Source organism: Passer domesticus, chromosome 1, assembly GCF_036417665.1.
Source record: "Passer domesticus isolate bPasDom1 chromosome 1, bPasDom1.hap1, whole genome shotgun sequence".
Taxonomy (NCBI): domain Eukaryota; kingdom Metazoa; phylum Chordata; class Aves; order Passeriformes; family Passeridae; genus Passer; species Passer domesticus.
The window spans coordinates 72703679-72715747 of NC_087474.1; the positions used below are offsets into that span (position 1 = coordinate 72703679).

Below are 12069 nucleotides of genomic sequence, written 5' to 3' on the forward strand. Positions count from 1 at the left end.
AGTGATCAGCAACAACTGCCGAAAGCTGAGTCACTTTTTTCCCTTTCCACCTGGCGAGTGGCTGCCCCGATCCATTCAGCAGAAAGCCTCTTTTCACCGAAGCTGGCATAAATCTGGAGTAATTCCCTCTGTTTCAATGGAGCTGCTCAGGATTTATGGCAGCATGACACAACAAGCAGAATCCTGTGCGCTGAGAGCTACAAGCCCAGGTTTTCCTGCAGGAGACGGCACTGCTTTGCTCTTCAGGCTGTGATGCCAACCGTGCAACAGCACTGATGCCACGGCTTGTTCTATTTTTTCTGATGCTGTCATCTCCAGCAGATGCTCAGCAAGCAGGACCTTTGGAGAAATCACCCTCTTTCACACACTACAGGAGAATTTTTACGACCAGAACATTTATTAGCTTGAATTAATTATTTTTCAGATTTCTTTTTTTTCCCCCCAGATTTCTTTTAATGCTTTAATTTGGTTTAGCAAAGATTTATAAAATTATTATTTTTAACATCTCACTGGGCTGTGTGAAACAGAGTTCAGAAGACAGCAGAAATATCTTCTGTGCAGATGATGTGTGAATAAGTAAGGGATGAGATCAAGATTTAAGGAATACCAATCAGCTTTACCAGACAATAATCTACGCTATTTATGTTCTCAGCTTAAGAAAAAGCATTGCTAGTGGATTTATGCATGCACTGGAAGCTTTTTATAAGCAGGGAAAGACACTGAAAAAAACTACCTAATACACCCCCCAGCATGCAATGCAGTGGCAAGCAGAATAAAAAACGGCAAATGAACACAACCCCCAACCTTTGAAACAGGGCTAGTCCAACAGAGGAGAGCTTCAGCTTTACAGCAAACACATCACCTATGTAAAAAAAAATGCATTCACACATATACCAAGGCACTGACAGGGTTTTTCTAAACAAATGCAATGAGTCTTGTCTGCCCTGGCTAAGTACATTTACAACATTCAAGCACGGGATGTAGCTGCCTGGAAACAGCAGTGTTCATGTCGTCCTTTCAATATGGGGAACACAGTGTGCTATACAAATATTAATTTAGCCTGAACAACCAGTGAGGTATGCAAATATTACTCCCAGCTTCAACTGGGATTGATTTGAGCACAGAGTAGTGAGGGGGGTTTTTAGCAGGAAGCCAGCTCACAGCCAGGGAGAGCTGGAATCTCGCAGGTCTGCAAGTTCTCTCAGTAGCCCTGCCCCGACCAACTTTCTAGACCTGCCTGTTCTCTTCAGGCAACCCAGATGAGCAAACATTTTCTGTGTCCTGACTGGTTATGCTGCCAAATTCAACAAGGCAGCTGTGCAGACATGGGTACACTGTGCAGCACCTCCCAGGCCCTGGTTTTAACATGGTTCAAGAAAAGCCACCACAGCCACTTAACCAGGCAGGAGGAACTGCAAGAGACCCCTGCTGAGTACCACTAATGTCCAAAAAGCACTGCTGGTGTAAAAGCAGAGAAAAGCAGCAGGAGCTTCAGCAGCTGACACTGGCTTCTTGTTTACTGGGTAAGTTGCAGAACCCCTGGGGCCCAGCTGATGAGGACAGGGCCAGAGCAGAAGTCCAGCAGGTCTCGCTGTGTATTTTGCCTTTTTTAAGTTGCACCTCTAATCCAAAGGGAGGAAATAAACATTTGTGAAGTCAAGCAGACAAGAAAAGGAGAACTGAAACAATGCAGATCTAAGTGACCTGGAAAGAATGATCTCCTGCACCATTTTTTTCTACCACTCCACAGAACAGCAGTAGAGGAAAGTGAAAGGCAGAGAACTGGGTATCTCAAGGACAGGGCATATAGAATTGCAGCTGAACACAACACCTTTAGACCAGCAGCTCAAGGAAGACAATTCTCACAGCAACCATGACACTGAAAACTATTCAACCCTCTCCCTCAAGAGCCTTGGTTTTAGCTTTTTACAACTCTGGCAAATAAGTGAATTAATATTTTAATAGAAAATGCTTAATATAAAGAATATTTTAAAGTATTTTATTTAAAATCCTGTGATATCTGACTCAGACTGATCTTTTGAGGGCAAGTTTCAGGACAAAAATCAGCCATTTTGGAGAGAGCAGGCAAATATGTATCACTGACTGTTAAATTTACTTCTGCTGCTGCTGCTGTTGTTAATTTACTGAGATATAAAAATGGCTTCAGACTCTAGAGAAAGTCTGAAAATTTGGCAGAAATATTAAGTTGATCAGAGATGTGTTCTTAGCTATGCTTGTGAAAAAATCACCTATACTTGGTTAATTTTTAATCTTGGGGGCGGGAGGCCAGCAGCTGAATCTTCAGACCTTTCAGCAATGTAAACTTTACACCCCAGGCTTTGACACAGCTCCGCATGGGCCACAGCATCTATGGATGGGTCTGTCTGCATGGGGTTCACTGCAGAAGAAAAGACTGAGCTCCAAGTAGTTTTGGGATTTCTGAAGTCAAGAAACCACAGTTAGTAAGGAAAGAGACTGAACTTCGATGTACTGTTCTTTACCTGAATACATACAGAAACAAGGCAGAGATGCAGAAAAGTGACGAAACAGATGGAGCTTCTACTTTGAATTTATTTTTTTTTTTAAGAAAGTAAATCCATACAAGCAGCAAAGTGCAAGCACTTAAAGTATCCCCACCACAGAACTTACCAGGGGTAATATATTCTGGTAACCCAGCATGCCACCATAGAAGATTCATGGTCTGCTGTTCTCTAAAGCATCCTTTTCTTTCAGGAGCAGCACTCAGAAAGGGTGACACAATGCCAAGTTGCTCTCCCTGTATTCCAAGGCACCTCCACTCAAATGCCCCCAAATCCCATTTCTTCCTTGTCAGAAATCTTTGTTAACAAATTTCCCTTTTCGTTTATTTTGTGAACTGTGCTTGTCTTTTTTTGTTTGTAAACAAAGAAACAAACAAAAAGCCAGAATGTAGCAGGGCTCTGCCAGAACTCAATTAATAAATAACGAGCATTGAGTGTTTTTGATCATTTCCTTCTGTCTGAGTCTCACAAACTGACAGTAAAACAGCATATGACCCTTTACAGAACAATTTTGCTATCACATAACATCCTCACTGGAAATTAAGAACACAAATTTGACATTTTGAATGGGAATGGCCCATCCAGTGTTTGGTTCAGTGTTATGCACTGGGAAGTCCAGAGCCAGCTGCAAGCCAGCACAGCAGGATTTACAAGGCATCCATGTAGTCACACAGCAAACCCCAGCACAGCCTGCACTAACTCTGTCAGTCACTCTGCATTATACAGGTGTGACTAACACTATTTTGTTGGGCTTTTTGCAAGACATAACTTGAGCTTAAGTTCAAGTTCAGGATGTATGAATCCACAGGCATGGGAAAAGCAGGAAAGGTGAGGAGTAAAGACATCCTATCCTGTTGCTACATCTGGAAGCATAATGATGCAAGAAGTGACTTTGGTATTCAAAACTGGAAAATGGGAAAAACAGGAATAAGAGGTGTTTAAAGAAGGGAAAGAGGCTGGGACCTGCTGAAAAACTGTGTTCGCTCATCTGGAAAAAAAATAAAAAAAAGATGTGTAGAGAACACATTTTGCCACAGAGACAGTGTAAAAGAATAGAGAAACACACAGAGACAACTATATGAGCATTTTCCAGCATTGTGTTTAAAAATAGTGGCCAGAAAGACAGATTCTCATTCCATCTTTGTTGGCATAACTTTACTTGACAGGAATATGCTAAATTTGTACCAGCCATAGATCTGCAGCCTTCTTTTATAAAGAGACAAACCCAGTATTAATAACACCTTTCTGTATCCTGGTGTTTATGAGCACACCATCTGTTTGCATTTGGAAACTGCCCACCATACGTGCTAAATTGTCAAAGATACATAAAGTGGGCAAAAAGTTAAGATTTCCATGACTTCAGCCCTAATTTGACTAGCACCAGCACTAAGTGATCTCCATCCAAAGCATAAACATATTCCTTATAAACTGCATAAATGTCAGTACTCTAAAGGCGTGACTGTTCATGTGTTGTAATCTCTCTAATGAATAAAATTCAGCTGCATCCACAAAGAAAAGGAATGTTTGTTGACACATCACTGAAAGGAAGCAAATAATGGCTCACAATACTAAGAAACCTGATGAAAATGGAAGGGCAATTACCCTTTGAATAATTTTGCATGACCCATAAGTTTTAGTGGGCTACAGAGAATACAAACTCAACCGTTCCATTTTGCTCTCTTGCAGATACTTTCATTTTTATATGTACACATATATATACTTTTTAAATGCACATTTACTGTCTTTTTCAAACAGTTTAAACTGCTTTGGGTGCAAAGGAAAGGCTGGATTTGAACTCTTGGATGAATCACATGCACAAACTTTTTCAAAAAAAGAATGTGGATAATAAAATAAATAAAACAAAACAAAAAAAGAGGATAATTTTGCTTCCCTGTCTCTTTAAGATAATGCTGCTTTTCAGCCACACAGTGAATGCTTCATTCAAATAACAGAACATGGATTTCTCTTAGTAACTGCAGCTATAATTGTAGCAACTGCTTATACTGCTTCCATCCTATTAGTGTTACAATTGTCCAAAGCAGAACACTCAACTAAATTGCCCTCATTTCTTATAAACATCTCCTTTTTTTTGTAACAGGAAAAAAACCCCAAATGCCTTCAGAATGCTACCCCTTTCTTCTGTTACCTTCTTTTGCTTCTTTGGCACCGAAAGCATGAAAAAACAATACTGCTTTCCCTGCCTTCAATATTTGGCAGCCTTTTCTTAAACAAAAACACTCTGATTCAGTGGATGCTCTGCCCACTATTACAGATAACATGCCTTTTTCAAAAGTGAGTCTCTTAAGGACAGTGTGGGGTAGCTTTATTTGCAGTCATTCACTAACTACTATCCCATTTAGGATCTCGTAAGAATTGGCTCTTAGAATCTTCCTGTGCTGTGTATGGCATTTGCATGCATATTATGCAAAACAGCGATGAAAATAAATGGCCTGGGTTGTTGTGTTTACTCATAGACAGAGTACATATCTCTCATGTATTCTTACTATGATGAAAAGGCACAGGCATGAAGAGTCCATCTCTGCATGGAAATAGCATGTTGGGCAGAGTGGAGGCAGTAAGAAACCCAACTTTACTGACTCTTACACTGAGAAGATGAAAAAACTCCTGCATTGTCAAAACACTAGACAAAGTGTATCACTTAAAGCAGTTACAGCTCCTAGGTTTCAGTATGCTTCACTGGAAAGCAATTTTTTAACAGCATTATTAAGGTATCACACCATGATTTATTCCTACTTGGTTTTCAACTTGAAGTGTTTTTGCCTGCTGCATTTCCTTTTCTGGCTTTAATGAAGGGTGGCCCAATAAGTAAATTTAAAAAACCAAACCCAGCACAAAATATAACTGCTTTGGTTTATAGGGTCAGAGGAAGAGCTTTGAAATGTCCAATGAATCCAAACACTATTTCCAGTCTTCCTTTTCGTTCACTCACTATTCTGTGTATTTTCCTTTTTACCCCTGAATAATAAATATATGGATAAGCCAAGCATATCCCATTTATTTGCTCATTACATAACCCATTCCTGCTGTATTAACATCCCATACTTCAATAACTGTGCACATTCTTGTTACCCATCACAATAAACCATCAGAACGAGGAAACAGACTTCAGTGTGTGGGTCTCTCATTTTGGCAGGTTTAAGAAAGACGGGAAAAAGGGAAGAGGGGGGGAAAAAAGTGGAGGAGAACAGGAGGGAAAGACAAAAGCAGGGCTTAGCATTCCACATGGGAAGGTATGCCAGAGGACAACCACAGTGCTTCTCAGCAAAACTCCAGAGACCCATGTCTGCAACAAGCCGTGTGCTGAGCACTGGCACGGGGTGCTGAGCACTGGCACGGGGTGCTGAGCCCCAGCTGCTCCCACCGCAGCAAAGCAGGTCCCTGCCTCACTCAGGACTTCTGCGTCACAGACCATCGCACTCGCTGCTGCCCCCAGCACAAGGCCTGCACCAGTTGTCTTCCACAGGGGCTGCCAAGCCCCTTGGTCACACCATTGCATGCAGACCCTCGCCTACAGGACGTGACAGGGAGGTGACCACAGAGACACTGTGGCAAATGTCATGATGTCAGCTCTCTGACCCTGTCAAAAAGGTCAAACACAGCAGAAATACAGAAGACATTGTTTTACTGATACAATGCTAAGAAATTTTAGGAAAAATGTAAACTTAACCACCAAATTAATGAAATTAAACTCAAGTAATCTTCCCTCTTAAAACTCTGAAGGAGCACCAATTACCTTCAGTCACTTAAATGAACAAAGTTCTCTCTGGCGTTACTTCTCAGTTCTCACAAAATACTCCTGGAAGTATTTTGAGCATTATGAGAACACCTGAGTGCACGTGTTAAAATGCACATTTAACAAGCCTGGTTCTTCTCTCGCTGAAATCAGCTGCCCTTAATTTGAACAGCAGGAGACCTGGGCCTTTTCCACTGCCATGTTCCTTATCAGAGCTCTATAAATGTCACATCTTTATTTTATTAGTGAAAGACATATTTTATAGATTAACAATAAAAGCATTCTTGTATGCGAGTTTTCTAGCCCCCGTTGAGATTCTGAATTCTTGAAGGTCAAATAAAGCAGTCCATAGGAAGGGGGGGGAAGAAAATGCTCTGCAATATCCTTTTAAAGAGCCACCACAGCAAAGAGAGAATAAATAGCTGATTTGTTACATGGCTTTGAGGGCAGCCACAAATGCTAAAACCACAGGTAAATGAACCTGGTCATGAAAGGAGCAGCAGCTCGTCCAGTACCATATCTACATTAGTTAACTTTCTTTGTGATTCAAGTCCAAGACTTTTCATTGTTCTATTTCCGCCTATTCCTCTGCTCTGGATTCCCTTTGTGACACTTTTATCAATGGAAAATCGAGGGAGGGATTTCCAGCTGGGAGCCCAACAAAAAAACAGGAGGTTCAGTCTGGTTTTTTCACTTGCTCTGCAAGAACCATTTCAGCACTAGTAATAAAAGCAAAACTACACAAAGGAAAAAAAAAAGACATGACCTGAAATTATTTTAGCATCATAAATACTTCACCGCTCTTTATTCTGCAGTATGGTTAGTGTCACACATTGGCATAATAATTCTCTAGCTTAAACAGAGCTCCTTGCAAATAACGAATTTATATTAAGGGCCACTGTCAGTTAGAATTCCAGGGAAATACAAAGAAAAAGATAACAGTGCCATTGGTCAGATCTACTCTTTGTTATGCCCTTGCAGTTTTGACAGATTTATAGCTGCAGTGTCATAATATTAAAACGTCTGACTGTGTCCTCTGTGAGTGGTGAGGAAAATACACACAAACAACAAGGGGAGGTAAGCAGCACAGTGGGAGCCACACAACCTGGATTGTGCACAGGGACATCCCCATGGCCACACCTGCGGGTGTCATTACAGCAGCGTGGCACTGCCACAACTGCAGCCAGGCGGCTGCTTAGCTTAGTTGTAACCTGAGGAGGTGGCTTTGAAAATGATATCATTTGTACTAAGAGGATTTTCAAGGTAATTTTCAGCACATAGATTTGGTTTCATTTAAGACCAGAAAAGACCAATAATCATACTTTTAAACATTATGGCAATGCAGACCATTCATCTTGGGAGGCACCTGGTACAGTAACAGAGTAACAACTCCCATGCATTTATGTGAGCACCATTTCACACAGACAACACGCTCCTTGAAGTCCAGAGCTATTTTCATACACCACCAAGGAGACCCAGCCACCACCACCTTCTCAAACAAATGTCTCAAGGCTTTCAATAATCTATTATCCAACCACTGCCGGCTCTGCTACTGTCCTAAAGACAAGTGAAATCTCTTTTTCACATGTGTAGCCTGTAAGGGCTCTGCTGAGAGAAGTACCTTTTTTCTTTCTATAAGAAATTGAGGAAGTTATCATCACCTCAGTTGCACAAGCTTGTCAAAGCTGCAACAAGACAAGAAGAGAAAAGCCGAAAGCAAAATACAAGGGTGGCGAATCATATGCAAAGGCTGTCTTCTTAAAGACAGAGAGTACATAAAGATGTGCCTTAAATTAAAAAAAAAAAAAAAATTGGCAGTCACCATCATCAAATAGCCTGAAAATTCAGAAGGCATCTGAAAGAACATTGTATGGCACCCAAATACTCTTTATTTTTTTGGTTGGTTGGAAGAGTATTTTCAAAAACTCACATGGATTTCAGGTACCTAAACTATAACAAATTGTAAACTAAGAAACATTGAGAACTGACTGCTAGCATTCTCTGAATCCGTACCAGAGACGTGTTACAGGGAACCAGAGTTTGTGGAGAATCACATACCAAACACCTGCCCTGAAGATACCCCCAACAGGAGACCATGCCAAGCAAGAGGGGATAAAATACTTGCAACATTTTTTATGAGACTGGTGAGGAAGTGTTTTCATTCCTAGTGCCACAAAACCCAAAGTTTTTTAAACAGGCTACTGTTTAAACCCAGTTTTACACTGAGCTTTTCATGTCCTCCCTAAGTCAATACATAAACTTCATAAATGACCGGGCAAACCCATAGACCTAGGTTATATGTCCAGCTCCAAACATTTACTTTATTGTCTTCCACAACATACAAAGCAATTCTCATTAAGTAGCTGAATGTGCAGAAGCTCAGTAGAGAGCTAAGGAAGTTCCTAAACCAAAAATAATCCATGGGGTAAACTATGTGTGGAAAAAATTAATATAACTTGTGTGAAGTCAAATGAAGTAACTGAAGGAAGTTTATGTGATCCCAGCAGACACAATCACATCACATCACAGACAAATCAAACAGGAGGAAATATCCTTGAAAATATTCAGCTATTTGGAGTTTTCTCAGCTCCAGATCCAGACAGTAGCACATGAGTAGGTTACATTAACTAAATCCATCAAGGAAATCTCCATATAATTTCTGATCACTGTCTAGGATCTGGTTTTTCACTGTGGCCAATCTCTGAGAAAGACATCAGAAAAGCAAAAAAAACCCACACAACACTAGACCACAACACTAAAACAAACAAAAATACAAAACCCCAAACAAACAAACAAACAAAACCCCACAAAACAAGGGAAAATTACCACACCCACAGCTTAGACAAGACAAAAAATGAAATGAGGGAAGAAATCACTTCCCATCCCTGCAGGTAAGGTCGAAGTTCTCTAGCACTAGACTTGAAAATAATTAATATGAGACCAACAAGTTAAATGGCCTTACAGGGTCTATTTAATTTATTAAATATATTTTGCTTTAATCACATTAATTTTTCAGAAATGTACAATAATCTTTGTGGTTTAAAATGACTTTGTATCCATTTTTTAATGGAGAGTATTTTTATTCATCTAATACATTATCCTTTCAAGAAAATTATCATACTTGACTACAAGTACTTAACGGGGCACTAATTGATACTCCTATTTCTCCTCATTTAAAACTCCTTGGAGAAATGAGGTCAGAAACCTGGTTTAACGCAGAAGACACTTCTCAGGCACTTGTCACCCTTCTGCAGGAGGCCGTCCCCTTCGGACGCTGACGCGCAGCCTGCCAGCGATGGCTGCGGCCGAGCCAGCAGCCGATGCTAACTAAGGCGCTGAGCAGCAGCGTCCCTCTGCCCCGCACCTCATGAACCACAAGAAGGAATTCTCCCACTTCTTCTTGTTTAGCGGGGAGAGTTTTACTGTTCCCACTCCTGTCAGCCTGCGGCAGGCAAGCTGCCCACCTCTCCCCGGGAGCACGGCCGCAGGGCTCGTCCTCCTACAGCCCGCTGCTGAAGCCACTTGTGCCCGTGCCGCGACCCAGGCCGGGCCGCTCCGCCTCCCTCCGCGCAGTCCCTGCCTGAGCACGGCGCCCTGCCAGGGCTTCGGCAGCGGCTGTGCCCCGCCAGGAACGCCGGCAGGAAAACGCGGGTTACAAACACCTCCCAGAGCTGCTTGGGACTCGGGGAGCTGCTGCAGGGTTAAAGGGCCAAAGCAGAGACCAAGCGCAAGCGTTTCTGAAGCTCTCAGGAAATTTGCAGACACTCACCCGTGGACTTCACATTTGGGTTCGCTCCGCATTGTCTACTAATTGCAATTATCTAAGAGCGGCTCCACGATGGGAGGCGGGGAGGAGAAGAAGGCTTCCTTTTGGCACAGCTTCTTCAGAGTTCAAAGGACACATATGGCCTGCAAACACAGTGCAGGGAATAATGTAAAATTAAAGGAGGGATGAGAGGAAAATGAGAACGCAGCAGGGACAAGCACTGTTCTGGATCTGCTTGACTGGAATGTTAAATAAAGAAACAGGAGGGAAAAAAATCAACAAAACCCCCACACTTCTTTTAATTCCACATCTGAACAGAAGGAGGGGTCACGGGAGGGGGCCCACATATGAAGGGAAGACCTCTGGGGTGCAGAACCTGAGCACTTCTGCAGGGGGCAGAGACCCCGAGCCCGACGGCCCCAGCCCGGCAGCAGGACCCAGAGGACTGCCCAGAGAGCAGGGCTGGAAGCTGCCAGGGATACAAGGGCTTCGGGAAATGTGCAACCAACACCTCCAAAGAGACAGGATGGGTTCATTTCAGAATAAACACGTGTACAGTACCAAACCTGCAGGGAAGGACAGCCTGTCTACCCACAGAGTAAAGCAAGGAAAAATAAAAGAGAGTCCAAATAGTGCAGATCCCAATTTCCCTTGCAGTGCTCGTCTCGCCACACAAAGAGAGCCACACAAAAGTCAGCAGCCTGTTAGATGGTGCCTGTGTCCATGCCAAAGGCTGACACCTGCATGGCCTTGTCTTTGTTAGGGCAGAAACCAAAGGCTGCTCTTCTCACTGCAGGGCATATCAAGGGCAAAAATAAATAAATAAACAAAACAAAACAAAAAATCCACAACAATTCTCGGTTGTAATTTCTACATAATTATTGCACAACAACCACCCATAATGAGAGAATGAATTTATAACCACACACAAGCTATATTTACCAGTGGACTGGTTACAAAGCAAAACAGCAGGAAACCACAATGTGTGTCTTCATCTTAGCTCCTCAGAAGTGGTGTAGAGCAAGGCTGCCCGTGCAGCAAGGCCGGCTGGGCAGGTGAAACCCAGGCACACCCACCCAAGAGGAGCACAGCCTTATGGGGACATAACCTGGACTGAGCAGGGCACAAAGATGCTGCCAGATAGCCAAGGGAAGCTATGTAGAGGTGCAGCTAGAAAGACTTGTTTGTCCTCAAGGGTTAAACAGTCAGCCACACCAAGAAAACTGAAGGGAGTCTTGCCTCCCAACTTCCAGAAATTTTGATACCTAGGCAGAATTAAAAACCAAAAAAAAAAACCCAAAAAACCAAAACAAAACAAAAAAAACCCCACAAAAAATCCACCAAACTAACAAAGAAATCAAAATTAAAAACCACCCCACAACTGGAAATGCAGCTCCCTGTGCAGTCAGGATCCAGGAGATGAACCGTCCCTGCCCCTTGAAATGAACAGCCACTCACAGACAGCACTTTGTGCTCTTCTCCCATCAGCTATTCAAGTTGGCCCCACGGCAATACAGGCACAATTCAACCCAAACTGGGACAGTGGGACTGTGCCACAAGAGGAGGCCTGACGAGGTCAGCAGCTGAGCCCCAGATGACAAACTTTTCATCAACTGAGGAGAGTTGATTTGGGTCTGCCTACCAGCCACCATAAATTGCTGAGCTCAAGGGACCTTCACCCCTTCAACACTGCTTTTCAGGCAAATTTGGCCAAAACTGCCTCACAACTTTGGAAGTTACTGGGCCAATGCACTTAAGGAAAGACAGGCAGCACACTCACAAGAGCCCCATTTCCGCAGGATGACATCATACAAGCAGGCAGCATCCCTGCTGCCAGCAGTACACCCCTGACCACCTTGCCCCAGCTGCTTCTCCTCACCTCCCTCTGTGCCAGTACAAACCCTCACACTTTCCAGGCCAGGGTGAGAACGATGGCAAGCTAGATCCAGGAACAGATCCTGCTGAAAACTTACCTTTTTCTTCTTCTTTTTTTTTTTTTTTTCCCAGGG

At 42.8% G+C, this 12069-nt stretch overlaps 1 protein-coding gene across 39 annotated transcripts in view; it reads right to left on the reverse strand.

The window, feature by feature from the left end:
* Positions 1-12069, reverse strand: part of ATXN1 (ataxin 1) — a 344115-nt gene that overhangs the window by 137076 nt on the left and 194970 nt on the right. For 31 of the 39 annotated variants that reach the window (XM_064423954.1, XM_064423939.1, XM_064423786.1 and 28 more), the window contains one exon: positions 10064-10203. The exons of the other annotated variants lie outside the window; for them this stretch is intronic. The gene's annotated coding sequence lies outside the window, so the exon portion shown is untranslated. The remainder of the gene's footprint in view (positions 1-10063; positions 10204-12069) is intronic. 39 annotated transcript variants of the gene reach the window in all.